This window comes from Pseudorasbora parva, chromosome 23, assembly GCF_024679245.1.
Source record: "Pseudorasbora parva isolate DD20220531a chromosome 23, ASM2467924v1, whole genome shotgun sequence".
NCBI lineage: Eukaryota > Metazoa > Chordata > Actinopteri > Cypriniformes > Gobionidae > Pseudorasbora > Pseudorasbora parva.
In genome coordinates, this window is record NC_090194.1 from 23,540,212 (window position 1) to 23,554,625 (window position 14,414).

At 41.5% G+C, this 14,414-nt stretch overlaps 1 long non-coding RNA gene across 1 annotated transcript; it reads right to left on the reverse strand.

Annotated features, from left to right (window-relative positions):
- Positions 1–894: 894 nt before the first annotated feature.
- Positions 895–2,359, reverse strand: LOC137062483 (uncharacterized). The gene is made up of 3 exons (XR_010901236.1): positions 2,009–2,359; positions 1,266–1,324; positions 895–1,072 (listed from the first exon to the last, which is right to left on the reverse strand). It is a non-coding gene; the product is annotated as an uncharacterized lncRNA (long non-coding RNA).
- Positions 2,360–14,414: the final 12,055 nt, after the last annotated feature.

Sequence of the window (14,414 nt, forward strand, 5' to 3'; positions counted from 1 at the left end):
CTTCCTGGGAGGCAAACAGAATTGTTGTCTCAGGTCAAGAGCACATATCAGGAAGTTTTGCTTTCATTTGAAAGCCAGGTTTCTAGCATCTGTAAAACTGCATTCTACCATCTTAAAAATACATCTAAATTACAGCACATGCTTTCAATGCAAAATTCTGCACAGTGTCTCGTTCATGAGTTCAAGGCTAGATTATTGTAATGCTCTACTGGGTGGTTGCCCTGCTCACTTAATAAACAAACTCCAACTAGTCCAAAACGCAGCAGCTCGAGCTCTTACTAGAACCAGGAAGTACGATCATATTGGCCCAGTTCTGTCAACACTGCACTGGCTCCCCAGCCAACATTTCCATGTGGGCCCCATGTGGGTTTTTGATGGGCTGTCACTTGGGCCCTGCATGGGCAACCCAAGTGGGGCCCGTATAATTTTGTCCATCGGCTCCACATGGGCCCCATGTGTGTTAGCCCACAGGGGAACATGATGGGTTCATAGTGGGCTCTAAGTTGGGCCCATTTGTGTGTTCATTATAGGGGCCAACATGGGTCTCATATGGGTTCTAATAAATGGGGCCAATATGGGCCACATACAGAACCCTTATGGGGCCTAAATGGGTTAATGACAGTCTCTTGATGGGCTCATACTGGGCCCATATGGGTAACCCAGGTAGCACCCATTTGGGGCCTATATGGGTCTGCCCATATGGGTTGATGACGGGATCCAGATGGGTGTTATGTAGGGCTGTTATGGGCTCTTATGGGCCACAATGGGCATATAGATGGGCTACCATATTTTCTGTTTGGGCTATCTTATAGTAAACCCCTAAATACAAACATTACATGTAATCCACTAACTACACTAAAATGCTAAAAGTATTCAATGAACAGAAACCAGTAGTTCATGCTTTAGTTTATTATGCAAGGTTTATTTGGAATAATTGGAAAATGACTTACTACATTTACAACTTTATAATACAAAAGTATCAAAAGTACAGTCTAAAATAATGTATTTCACAAACAAATAAAAGAAAAACAGTGCAGCTCCTCACTCCTCTGTCATCGCTCTCCAAACAGCCCTTTGAAAAAGACCAAACAAATGAATCAACCATTGTGCCAACTTTTGGTACCCCACGTCGGACATAAACAGATGGTGAAAAAACGACACACGCTAACTGCAAAATAATTCAGAATTAAGGTGAAGAATTAAGTGTGAAACCATCAGAAACCTTTTAGTCTCCAGCAGCACAATTTTCCAGAACTGCAACCTACCTGGAGTCTCCAGAAGTGAAGGTGTCAGGATCTCAGAGACTTCAGTGAGCTAAAGAATCCTAAAAAAAAAAAAAAATGACCCCCACTTAATAAGAATCACAAGCAAATGTGTTATAAAATACATGGTTATGGTTACAAACCTGTCTTGGAGTATCACCAGCCCTGCAAATGTTGTATGTCTCCCTATATCTGACACGCCCATTTCAGGTTTTTCAGTCTAATGAGCTCATGAGTTGAGTCAGGTGTGATAGAGGAGGGAGCCGTTATATAATTAATTATAAAGTGAAGATCCTGGTGTAACCTACTAAAGCCTAGTTCACACTGCCTGATTTTTGCCCCGATTTTGAGTCGCCGACAGGTTTTGTGAAATCGCCGACAAATGCCCGAGATCACAGGCAATTCGGTGCTCGTGCACGCGAGTGACAATCACGCAGTATGAATGATCAAAGACGCGATCAGAGAGAATCGCCGACCAGTCGCCGACGCCGGTGAGATATTTGGCATGCTAAATATCTGGACCTGTCGGCGATTCAAACTCCTGCTGTGTGAACTGCGTTCTGACTGAAAATTACACCGACAGCCAATGAGAGAGTGAGATACAGGGCAGCAGGACGTTCAGGGAGTTATAGAGCAGAATTTCAGTATTTTAATAGATATATTTACAATTCTATCAAAGAGAAACAAAGGCCAAACATTTGCACATCCAGCCACAGCAGCAGCACATTACAAAATTATTTATTTACCTCAAACTGTCTTTGCAGAACAAAATCCTGGCTCCCTCTGTCTCTCCAACAATTTCTTCCGCCATAATCTTTTTTTCTTTTTCTCCACAAATCAGCGCACATACAATTTGAAGCAAACTTTGTGCAGTTTATCATTTTTAATAACAATTCCAGGTCTCGCGCGAGAACTCCGGTCTGACGCACGTGTGATCTCGCGTTGTTTACTCGTCACATCGCACGTGTGTTTGGGAAACGTAGTTTGCGCACCGGAGAGAGAGAGAGTTGTCGGCGATTCTTCCTCTTGTTCTGTCATGCAGTGTGAACTCCTCTGTCGTCAAACCATTCTGCAGTGTGAACACAGCAGTGACTGAATGATACCCCAGATAGTCATGCAGTGTGAATAGAGCAGTGACCCGACGAGTTTGAAAATCGTGCAGTCTGAACTAGGCTTAAGACTGAGAATTACCAAATCCTTCTGAAGGCACTTCAAATTATTTGTAACAGTATTCTAAAGTGTTACTATATTTGGTATATTTTGTGCATTTGTTATTTGAATTAGCACTAAATAAAAAAGGGAAAAAGGACCGCTGAGTGAGGAGATGGATAAAGCTCCTCAGATCTCATTGCTCAGTGGAAAGTTGTTTTGTGACAACATAAACATTTATTAAAGATCATTTGAGAATGGGAATATTTCCCTCAATGTTCACACTTTTTGAATAAAAGCTAAAATGGTCCCTGTATGGAGCTTTTCTGTGATCACAAAATAAACTTTTTTATTGCCTTTTTTCCTCTTGTATCCACAGGCTCTTGATGCCTGTTACCACTAAATGGCATCATATTTGGTCAAATTGCAATTGTGCTGGCCTTTTTGGATTTTGATTAGATTGAAGTCACATATGTGTTTAAGTGTCAAAATAACAATACAATTATTTCAAGGGTGATATTTGTGTGCTATCTATCCAGTCAACCTCTGGAATTGACTGTGTTTGCACTAGTCTTGACTGTAAATGAATTAAACCACTGAGTTGCCCATTTTCAACCCATGTACTCATTTCCCATTAGCGAACCAGCTAGGTCCCACATCGGGAGCCCAGCTGGGTTTGTGGGAAGAACTACATTTATTAATATACAACAAATCTCAAAGTGCTACAGACTTAAAACAATCAACAAAACATTTAAAAAAAATAAAATGGAAAAATTAAGAAGTTATATATAGGTTAGGCTGTTACCCATAATTGTACAAAAACAAAACCAACTGCAAACAATAAAATGTTACAATTCTAAATATAGCCCAAATGTGGCCCACATGGGACCCTCAAATAAACAATAATGGGCAACCTAACTGGGCCCCACAACTTTATCCAAGATGGGGCTAGTGATGTGTCGTTCATGAACGATTCGTTCATTTTGAACGAATCTTTATTATGACTTGGGACTACCGAGTTGTCTCAGATAGTGATTCGTTCATTTTGTGTTGACCGCGCATGCGCATTACGCAACATATGGCCTCTGAATGAGCTCTGAATCTCCGAATGATTAGTTCTTTTGAGTCTCGGGTTTGAGTCTTTCGTTCTTCCTGTTAGTCCCATAGAGTCTATGCTGTCAATAACGGAAACAGAAAAGATTAGTTCTTTTGATCGAGTCTCGGGTTTGAGTCTTTCGTTTTTCCTGTTAGTCCCATAGAGTCTATGCTGTCAGTAACGGAAACAGAAAAGATTAGTTCTTTTGATCGAGTCTCGGGTTTGAGTCTTTCGTTCTTCCTGTTAGTCCCATAGAGTCTATGCTGTCAGTAACGGAAACAGAAAAGATTAGTTCTTTTGATCGAGTCTCGGGTTTGAGTCTTTCGTTCTTCCTGTTAGTCCCATAGAGTCTATGCTGTCAGTAACGGAAACAGAAAAGATTAGTTCTTTTGATCGAGTCTCGGGTTTGAGTCTTTCGTTCTTCCTGTTAGTCCCATAGAGTCTATGCTGTCAGTAACGGAAACAGAAAAGATTAGTTCTTTTGAGTCTCGAGTTTGAGTCTTTCGTTCTTGCTGTCAGTCACATGCTGTGTGTGTGTGTGTGTATATATATATATATATATATATATATATATGTGTGTGTGTATATGTATGTATATATATATATATATATATATATATATATATATATATATATATATATATATATATATATATATATATATATATATTAGGGCCGGGACTTTAACGCGTTAATTAATTACGCAAAAAAAAAAAAAAAAATTAACCGCATTTATTTTTGCACCGCGGAACGTTTTTTAATAAATCAGTTTCGACGGACCGATTATACTGGAACACCAACTAGTGCTCCGGAGTCACGACAACAACATGGGTGCGTCTCAATCAGCTCCCTAGTTCAGTAGTCAGGGCTAGAGGTGTGCGATACCGCTAGATTTGGTATCGATCCGATACCAAGTAAATACAGGGCCAGTATCGCCGATACCGATACCAATACCAATACCGATACTTTTTAATAATTAAGGTGGATGCGTCTTCAACTTAAATCAAAATGAATTTTCATGACTTTTAATTTGTTTTTGTGGTTAGCATTTTGAGTTATTAATCAGTGCTACAAAAGCTTTTGTTCAGAAACAACTTTTGGTTACTTCTGCTTTATTTAAATAAACAAAGTTACAAAATGATTACTTCACAAATATAAAAAATGTAAAAACAAATTCTCTTTTCAAGTAGCATGTTAACAAAAAATGTTTCTCCTCTTTAGTGCACTTCTTTTCAGGATTTTTTTCTTAAATAAACAAAGTCACAAAGTTTTACTTCACAATAAATATAAAAACTGTAAAACAAATTCTCCTTGTAATACGATATAATGCTGAAAATTAAAATGCGCGGCTGAGCGGCGCGCGCGCCTGACTGCTGGTGGTAGCGCTAGGGGTGAGTCACGTGATAGTACAAAACAGGAGAGGGGGAGGAGAGCAGTGTCGAGCACGAGCAGCACTCTCTTGAGAGCTTCCATCCTCTGCTCTGTGACAGCAGCAGCATTTTGACAAACAGGGCCAGGTCGCAAAACGAGAGAAACTGAAACTTAAGTATCGATATTTTCACGTTGGTATCGATCAATACCGATACCAACGTTGGTATCGATATTATCGATATTAGTATCGATCTGCCCACCTCTAGTCAGGGCACTGATCAGGGAGTCAGCCCATTGACTTATGTCCTGATCAGTGCCCTGACTAGGGAACTAGGGAGCTGATTGAGACGCAGGGCATGAGCGAACATGAACGAAGAAGCTGATGAGACCGCTTTGCTTGGCCCCGTGGATGGGAAATTTTGTTTAAAAAAACGAAAGAACGAAAGGATGGAAGCGTCGTCAAGAGTATGGTTGTGTGCAAGCTATACAACAAGGAATTTGCGTATCACCGCAGCACATCGAGCCTCAAATATCACAAGTATGCTTTTGCTAAACTTAATGGGAAACATTGCGCTGGTCTGCTGGACTGAAATAATTAAACAATATTTTGTTGATTAAGCTTATGTATTCAGTCATTATTCAATGGTATACTAAAAATGCATGTGAAAAATTACTTCTCATTGTTCTCAGGTCAAATAAATAAACTATATTTTGTTGATTAAGCTTATGTATTCAGTCATTATTCAATGGTATACTAAAAATACATGTGAAAAATTACTTCTCATTGTTCTCAGGTCAAATATTTATATGCGATTAAAATGCGATTAATTTCGATTAATTAATTATAAAGCCTCTAATTAATTAGATTAATTTTTTTAATCGAGTCCCGGCCCTAATATATATATATATATATATATATATATATATATATATATATATATATATATATATATATATATACACACACACACACACACACACACACAGTTGATTCAAAATTAGTCTAATTGAATTTGTGATGTTAGACTTGAATAGTCAATATATTTCCCATATTTGTATATGTCTGATATTAACTGAGAATAATATAAAAAATAAAATAAATAACTACGTGCTTTTTACTAAAAAGGTTGTGAACTTGTGTTCTATACGGTGACAAGTCACGTGACAAAAGAACGAACGACTCAAACCCGAGACTCGATCAAAAGAACTAATCTTTTCTGTTTCCGTTATTGAAAGCATAGACTCTATGGGACTAACAGGAAGAACGAAAGACTCAAACCCGAAAGACTCGTAAGAACTAATCATTTTTGTTTCCGGACCTGTGTCACGCACGGTCCGGGCGGCCCAGCCCCCAGATCTGATCAGAGTCAGACACAGACGAGTCGACAGCTAACGTCTCGAGGAGGTCGAAGACACGAGAGGCGGAAAACAAACGTGATAAATATGAAGTTGCAAGAGAAATAATGTTTTGGATCAGGAGGTGAGGTGAACTAACAGAGAAACTGCAATAGCCTGACCCAACAACTAATCAATTAATTAAACATTTCAGTTTCTTATAATTTGGCTTTGGTTGCTGTACCCTATAGTTTATTTGTATGTAGTTTTAAAATGTAATCAACATTTTCATAAGTACTAGATGTGTTGGGCTATTTAACATGTCCTTTTGGTGAAATGAACGAAATGACTCGAAATGACTCGTAAAAAGATTTGTTCATTTTGCTGAACGAGACTCAAAGATCCGAGTCAGTAAAATGATCCGAACTTCCCACTACTAGATGGGGCCCACATTCTGCCCATCAAACTGCCCACCCTGAGCCCATGCCCAGATGACACCCATGTAGCCCAGCTAAACCCCATGTGGGGCCCACATGGACATGTTGGCTGGGTCCCTATTAAACATTGCATACATTTTAAAATCTTGCTTACTACTTACAAAGCACTAAATGGTTTCGCTCCCAAGTACTTAAGCAAGCTCTTAAAACATTATACTCCATCATGTCTATTGAGGTCTCAAAACTCTGGCCAGTTGATAATACCTAGAATATCTAAATCAGTAATTCTTAAAGAGTGGTCCGCCATCGACCCCTAGTGGTCCGCGAAAAGATGACCTAAACTAGCCAAGTGTTTATAAAGCCCACTCTTATAAAACAGCACCACCCGTCTCATTGATATTCACGTTAAGTTTTAGATGGAAATCTTAAAATCTAAAATCCACAGATCTATTAGTTTTGTAGTGTACTAGTTTTGTTTCATGTGTAAAATCCCAGTAATTTCAGTGATATTGGACATCAAGGCCGTGTGTCCACCAAAGCGTTTTTAGCCAGCTGAAAACGTTAGGCGCTCTGCTGAAAACGCCTCGCTGTGAGCGCTTGAGAGCGTTTGGCAGGCAGCGTTTTTTTTGTTCTTCAGTTGAGACTCTTTGCTTGTTATGATACGGAAAATCCGCGGAGGTCTTTCTAATTTCACAGGTTTGTTTCTGTATTGATTGTATATAAAAATGCAGATTCAATGTATAGTATTTCCTCTGGCTTTTGTTTTAAATCATTTTATTCCGTTATTATTTGCTTGTTCTTATCTGATGATGACACGCAGAATGTAGCAGTTGATCTGTGTTGTATAAGTCCCGCCCCTCCTCCACTGTGATTGGACGGCTGAGTGAAGAGTGACAGTGATGAGCGCTGCGTTTTACTTAAAGTTGAACATCCTTCAACTCTCGGCGACCAATAAGCGTGAGCGTGAAATACTCGCTCTCATTGAAAACAATTGGGGAACATTCTTTTCAGCATTTTATTGTTACCATAGTAAAAACCATAGACATCCTATACCCACCACCTCAGTTTTAAACTATTGGCTCTTTGGAATGGCATTAAGTGGGACCTAGGCTGTTACAGTATGTTTAAATGAAGCAGACACACTCTGTCAGTTTAAATCCAGACTAAAAATGCATCTTTTTACTATAGCATACACATAGAATATACACATACACATTTTTAACTTTCATTATTCAAATCAATTGACTGATTGTTAGGCTGCATTAACTAGGTCAGCTGGAACCGGGTACACTTCCCATAACACCTGATGTACTCGTTAGAGTGGCATCTACACTAATGTTAGTCTCTCTGTTTATCCCAAGGTTTACTGCAGTTGAAACAGATCTAGGTCGTGTCCAGATCGGATGGTCGGCCTGCGCCTGGACATGACCAACGCATCCAGGAGTGTCTGCTGAGACCATGTCAATTGGTGTCTCGTCTGAATTTGCTTGACCGGTACGTCATCCTCAATAAACCCGTCTCCGGTGCAATTACTCCTATTTTTCAAGTATTCATACATGACTGGTATTCATACTCTTGTGTAATCGATGCGCTATCCTAAATTAACCCATCTCTTGCGTGATACCCAGAAATTTTGAATATACAGATCAAATATGATTTCTGACCTATAAGGTTGCCAGAATAATAATCATACACTGTTTAATAATAGGCCAGAGGAGAACTGCACCCCAACTGAGTCCGGTTTCTCCCAAGGTTTATTTTTCTAGATCATGCCCTGATGGGGTGTTGGTTTCTTTCCACTGTCGCCTTTGATTATTTATTGATTACACAAAAATTATGATCCAAGCTATTCAAGCTTATTTAATTCTATAAACTATAATACTGATCTGCCAAAATGATCACTATATGATATATTAAAAATAAGCTGATAACATCACTGTTTTCTCCAGAACGACTGTACAGCCAAATCAGATTTTGTTGCAATATTGTCCTCTTTAACACCGTGAAGCTGCTTTGAAACAATCGTCATTGTAAAAGCACTATATAAATAAAGTTTATTGATTTATTTATTTATTGATTGATTGATTGATTGATTGATTGATTGATTGATTGAAAGTGGTCAACTGTTTGTATAATTCGATTGCATTTTTCTCTTGATAATGAGAACGGAGGACTACACTGCATCTCAGTGTAGTAAGGGTTTAACTAGTTTTCCCTTCAAAATAGCTGAAGCCCAGGTGTAATGGATTTGATTACTGCATCTATGATTTCCTATTCCGGATATGCCTTGCACTAGCCTGGATGCCAGCCGAACTAGCCCCACCCACAATTTTTTTAGGTCAGGCGGTTCGGTCTGGCCTTGATCCATAGAGGAGTAATTTATGAAAAGAAACTGTTTGGACCAATGAAATCATCAGGGCGGGCTTTAGACGATGACAGACAGATGATGAACAGTAATGTAATCAAGCAGCGGTCTTAGGACACAGGTGCATCACAACCGACCGCTCGACTGGAGGGATCCCTTCGTAGCCCTTAGCCACACCACCATCAAGGGTAGTGAGGATGGAGGAGTCAGTCGATCGCAGGCGAGCGCTTTAGGGCGCCACCCACGACTTTGTGAGCTCCTGATGCACTTCCGGGAAGAATGGCACCGGGGCAGGGTGCTGAGAACCAGCGCGGGCCGTCCCGAGATACCAGTCGTCCAACCGCAAAGGTTCGGGATGTGGTGGAGGGTTCCACTCAAGCCCGACACTTGCGGCTGCCTGGGCAAGCATAGCCGTAAGCTCCGGGTCGGACTCGGGCAACGCTGTCACACCCGAAGGGGGCAACGCAGCCGAATCTTCATCCTCGGAGCCCATTAGCTCATCCCCCGATGCAGCAACCGACATCTTATCCTCCACCGGAGCCCCGAAAGAGACGCCTGGCGCTCCACGCGGGAGGTCAGCACGCCCTTCCGGAAACTCCACCGGCACAGTGGAGGGGGGAGGGGCCCGAGGAGCCATGAGACCCGTCGGGTTTGCCCTGACCGTCACCCTCAGGTCCCCACCAAGGTCATCAGCCAAAGTAGATTGGGGGATGCACGATGGCGCTCCACCTCTTCTGAGGTACTGGAGTCTGGACCGTAGCACTGCGATGGTCATATTCCCGCAATGGGAACATGACTCATCCACAAACGCAGCCTCAGCGTGCTGAGTGCCCAAACACGTGAGACAGCGAACGTGCCCGTCAAGCGGAGACAGAAATCGACCGGACCCAGAAACACACGGTTTGAATGACATCTTGAAAAAGACGCAGAGTCAAACCGTGTTGCTCTTCTGTGAAAGGACACTGCTCTTTTAGTGTGCTGAAGCACTCAGGGAGATGACCGCGGCTCCACACAGTTTGATCTGCAAGCCTGTGTGAGCTCTCAGTGTTTGTGTGTGTGTGTAACGCCCAGCGAACCAACAGGTTTTTTTGAATGGGAAATTCGCCCACCGAACCAACAAGCTCTTTCAGACACTGTATACTCGGTCTCTCGCTGAAGGGCCGTATCACCCACACTGGCAGTTCTCAAGACACTCTTTTTATGACTCGTAGTCAACATTCTCCGTAGGGAACAGTATAACACTGCTCGGCTCCAAAGTAGAAAGCGCTGATCTACCATTCCACTTCCTGTTTTATACCCGCGCCGCGGGGCGGAGCGTGGAATGCGTGGATCGCATGCCAAATTTCATTAGCTCGTTGTTAAACGCTCGAAGTAGGATTGGTCTCTAAAGTGAGATCCCATTCGTCGGTTCAGTTCTGACGTACGTCGAACGTGACCGACTGAAAGGGAATCCCCTGTTGCTTCAATTAATTATGGATATAAACAAACAAGTAAACAATTAATGGCAAATGTGTTCATATTTTATTTGAATAAAGTGCAACCAACAGTTTAGGTTGAATTAACAGGAAGTTAACCTTTTCTGCTCACATTTTCAATAAAAGTAGAGTAGTAAGTGCAACCAACATACTACTACTGCTACTTCTGCTTGTTTTCAACATAAAAATATGACAATATTAATATAAAAAATAAAGTGCAACTAACATCTCTTCATGTTTAATTAACAGTAGGTTTACCTGCTACTTTTACTGTAGTTTTTCAACATACAAATATATTATTAATATCAAAAATAAAGTGCAACCAACATTTCTTCAGATTGAACGAGCAGAGGCTGAACCTGCTACTACTGCAAACAGCGTGCGACTTATTTAGAACAGCTCAGTCTTTTCTAAAGTGTTTCCACACACTGGACCGCAATGGTGGCTTGATAATTTCTCGCTCGTTGGCTTCTCCTCTTTCATCCGCCATAGGTTTTGTTTTCTTTGCGCTGCAGGTGGCGTGCATGGCTGACGTCACATATAGGCAGACTGGGTAACGATTAAAGGAGGGGGGGGGTGAAACACTCAGTCAAGTTGAAACAGTCAATCTCATGTAGTATTGCACCCTTCATATCTCCGGAAAGTCTTTAGTTTTATTATATTTATAAAAGAAATATAGGCTGTACCGAGTCTTTCCGAAAAAAATGAGCGCCTGGAGGCGTATCGTGTGGGCGGAGCTAAAGAATGACAATCGCGCACAAAGCGGTGACGTCCTCAAGCGTGGATAAGAAAATGCTACCCAGATTCAACTAATACATACATATATGAAGCAACAACATCAGGACGTCCGTCTCTGTGGTATGCACTGTATTTAGTGGCCTGTCAACATTTGTGTGTGTTTACTTGCAGTTTATGAGGACATGATTCGGTTTAAGGACTATTGTATGCGACTAAACCTTAGCAGTAGCAAGCAAAACGGTTTTGCACGTCAGACTAGTGTAACGTTATACATAGAACAACAATGGAGTAACCGTTAGCGCATTTGAATGAAGAAGCACGCTTTGTGAGAACGCTAGGTTTATGTTTGGGTGGTTTTACTGACACCTAGTGGTCAGCTAAACAAATGTATTTAGACACACACCATAGATCGCATGCTCCATTGATAAATTAACTATACACGATCGTGTTGTTTACTGATGTTTACTCACGCAACGATAGCCAACAACATAGACATTTGAAGCAGTTTAACTCACCGCCTGTTTCCAAAGCAGGGCCGTGAACCTTTATCGCTGAGACCACTCCGTCAAAAACACACTTCTTTGGTATAATTTGGTGAAGTCCTGTGACAGCAGTGACGATGGAGATCCACGATGTTGTGAAGCTTCCCGTCATTTCTGCATTCAAATCGGTTCAAATGCAGCGCTGCCTTCCCGGGAAGGTGTGCTGAAGCGTTGAAGTCGCTTGAAGTCACCCATAGGAATAAAGTGGAGCGCGGCGCGGACTATAACGACATAAGTGTTCACGGACAAGTGGATCTGCAGTGTTTATGGGCGTGCTTTTCCTCTCTCGCTCTGATCACGCGCGCGCGCACCCTAACGGGAGAAGAGCCCTAACAAGGACCTTCCGCTCTATCGACGTCAAGCTGACCCATACTCGAAAAAAATTCGCCGAAACTTGTGAGAAACCGGAAGGAGTATTTTTGACATAGAAATACTCCATCAAACGTCCAACATTAGTTTTTGAATCTTTGTCAATGTTTAGGATGGGAATCCAAGTCTTTAATAGTGTAAAAAGCTCAGTATGCATGAAACATCATTCCCCCCCCCCCCCCCCCCCCCCTTAACGCCTTTATCATTAAAGGGGCTAGGGAAAAACATCCATATAAATTCTGACGTGCTTAAAACAAATGTATTATTTCCCATTATCGATACAATCGATTGATTACCTTTTAAAACGATATTAGATCGATATATGTTGTCCGGAAGGACAACTTGCCGAGCACAGATCGATGTAGTTGGATCATAGGAATATAAATCGATACATCGATGTAGTAGATGAACCGTTACACCCCTATTAGCTATACATCAGAACTCACTGATGCCAGATCAGACATTAAAGGGGGGGTGAAATGCTGTTTCATGCATACTGATCTTTTTACACTGTTAAAGACTTGGAATCCCATACTAAACATAGACAAAGTTTCAAAAGTTAAGGTGGACGTTTGATGGGAGTATTTCTTTGTCAAAAATACTACTTCCGGTTAGTCATAAGTTTCGGCAAGTTTTTTGAGATCATGCGTCCCCTTTGACGTTAACGGGGGCGGAATTTCCTTGTATGGGCCTTACGGACAATTCTACCGGAAGCGCGTGAGAGAGAGCGAGGGAGAGAGCGAAAGCAACAGGCTACGCCCATCAAAGCGCTGGCTTGTAGGATGCGCTAAACAGGTGATGTGCACATAACAATGTCACCAAAAAAGTGCGTTTTTGGTTGCCAGACCAAGACAGTCCTGCACAGATTCCCCCAAAACCCCGCGTTAAGGCAACAGTGGATGTAATTTGCTTTTCCGGATCAGCAACTGAGTTGCGCGAATGTTTATATCTGTTCGCTGCATTTCGGTGCCGACTGTTTCATAAACAAGGCCCAGTTCGACACAGGATTTTCCCTATCGCCTAATGCTGAAGGATGGAGCAGTCCCAACGTTAGTACCGCAGGCGGTGAGTGAGACTGCTTCAAATGTCTGTGTCTTTGCCTATGCTCATCAAGTAGCCCAAACATAATCACGTATAGTTAATTGATCAATGGAGCATGCGATGTGTAGTGCGTGTACATTTGTTTAGCTGGCCACTATATGTGTAACTTTATGTTTGTGTATTGTAAAAGCACTCCAAACAACAATACACAAAGAGTGGGGAAATATGTTGAACTAAATAAGCGCGCTTCTTCATTCAAATGCGCTACTATTCCGTGTCTTTCAATGTAAACACTAACTAATCCTGCTGTGCAAAACCGGTCCGCTTACTGTCTACACAAACCACGCGTAAACACACAAACACATGTGCACAACTGCACTTCCCACATGTACACCTTCAAAGACAAAAATACGACGATATAATTCAAGTATAAATATGTAAATAACACAAGTCGCTAAGCATATTATATAGTTAGTGTATAACCTACCACATAGACACGTCCTGCTCTAGTCGTTTTTGCTGCTGCTCCTGTTCAACTGCAGCCTCTGGGTCTGATTCCGGATCATAGATGTATGGCTGTATCTGATTAAAAGCCATATTTTTATTTTGAATAAAGTTTTTTTCCCGCTGTTAGGGATGACGCACTCGACTCAACACAATAGCAGCGCGCTGCTGCACACGTCATTATTTAGCTCCGCTCACACGACACGCCCCCACCCGCTCGGCTTTTTTCGGAAAGACTCGGAACAGCGCATCTTTCTTATATAATTATAAAAAAAATAAAGACTTTTCGGAGATATGCAGGATGCAATGCTACTCTATAGGTACTCAAGATTGACTTGACACTGACTGAAACTGAGTGTTTCACCCCCCCTTTAATGAACACTGTTACTCACTGTTTGTGGCCATGCTGTCAAATTCATATGGTAAAGCCTGTGCTGACATCACGACTGATAAACTGAATCATTCTCTACTAATTCTCTGGGCAGGCTGAGCAGCGGAAGGGGAGGAAACCTTTCCTGGTATGACGTCATAACAGGAGAATTCAAGATCAGCTCGTCTGAGCTCACATTTTCTCAAAGGCAGAGAAAGACAGCTAGAACTCGGTTTACACCGATCAAAATTATTTCTAGCCACTTGGGGACAATATTCAGGCTAGGGGAACTCATATTAATGTTGAAAAACCTCATAAAGTAAAAATGTCATGCCATGGGACCTTTAATAATCAATAGCC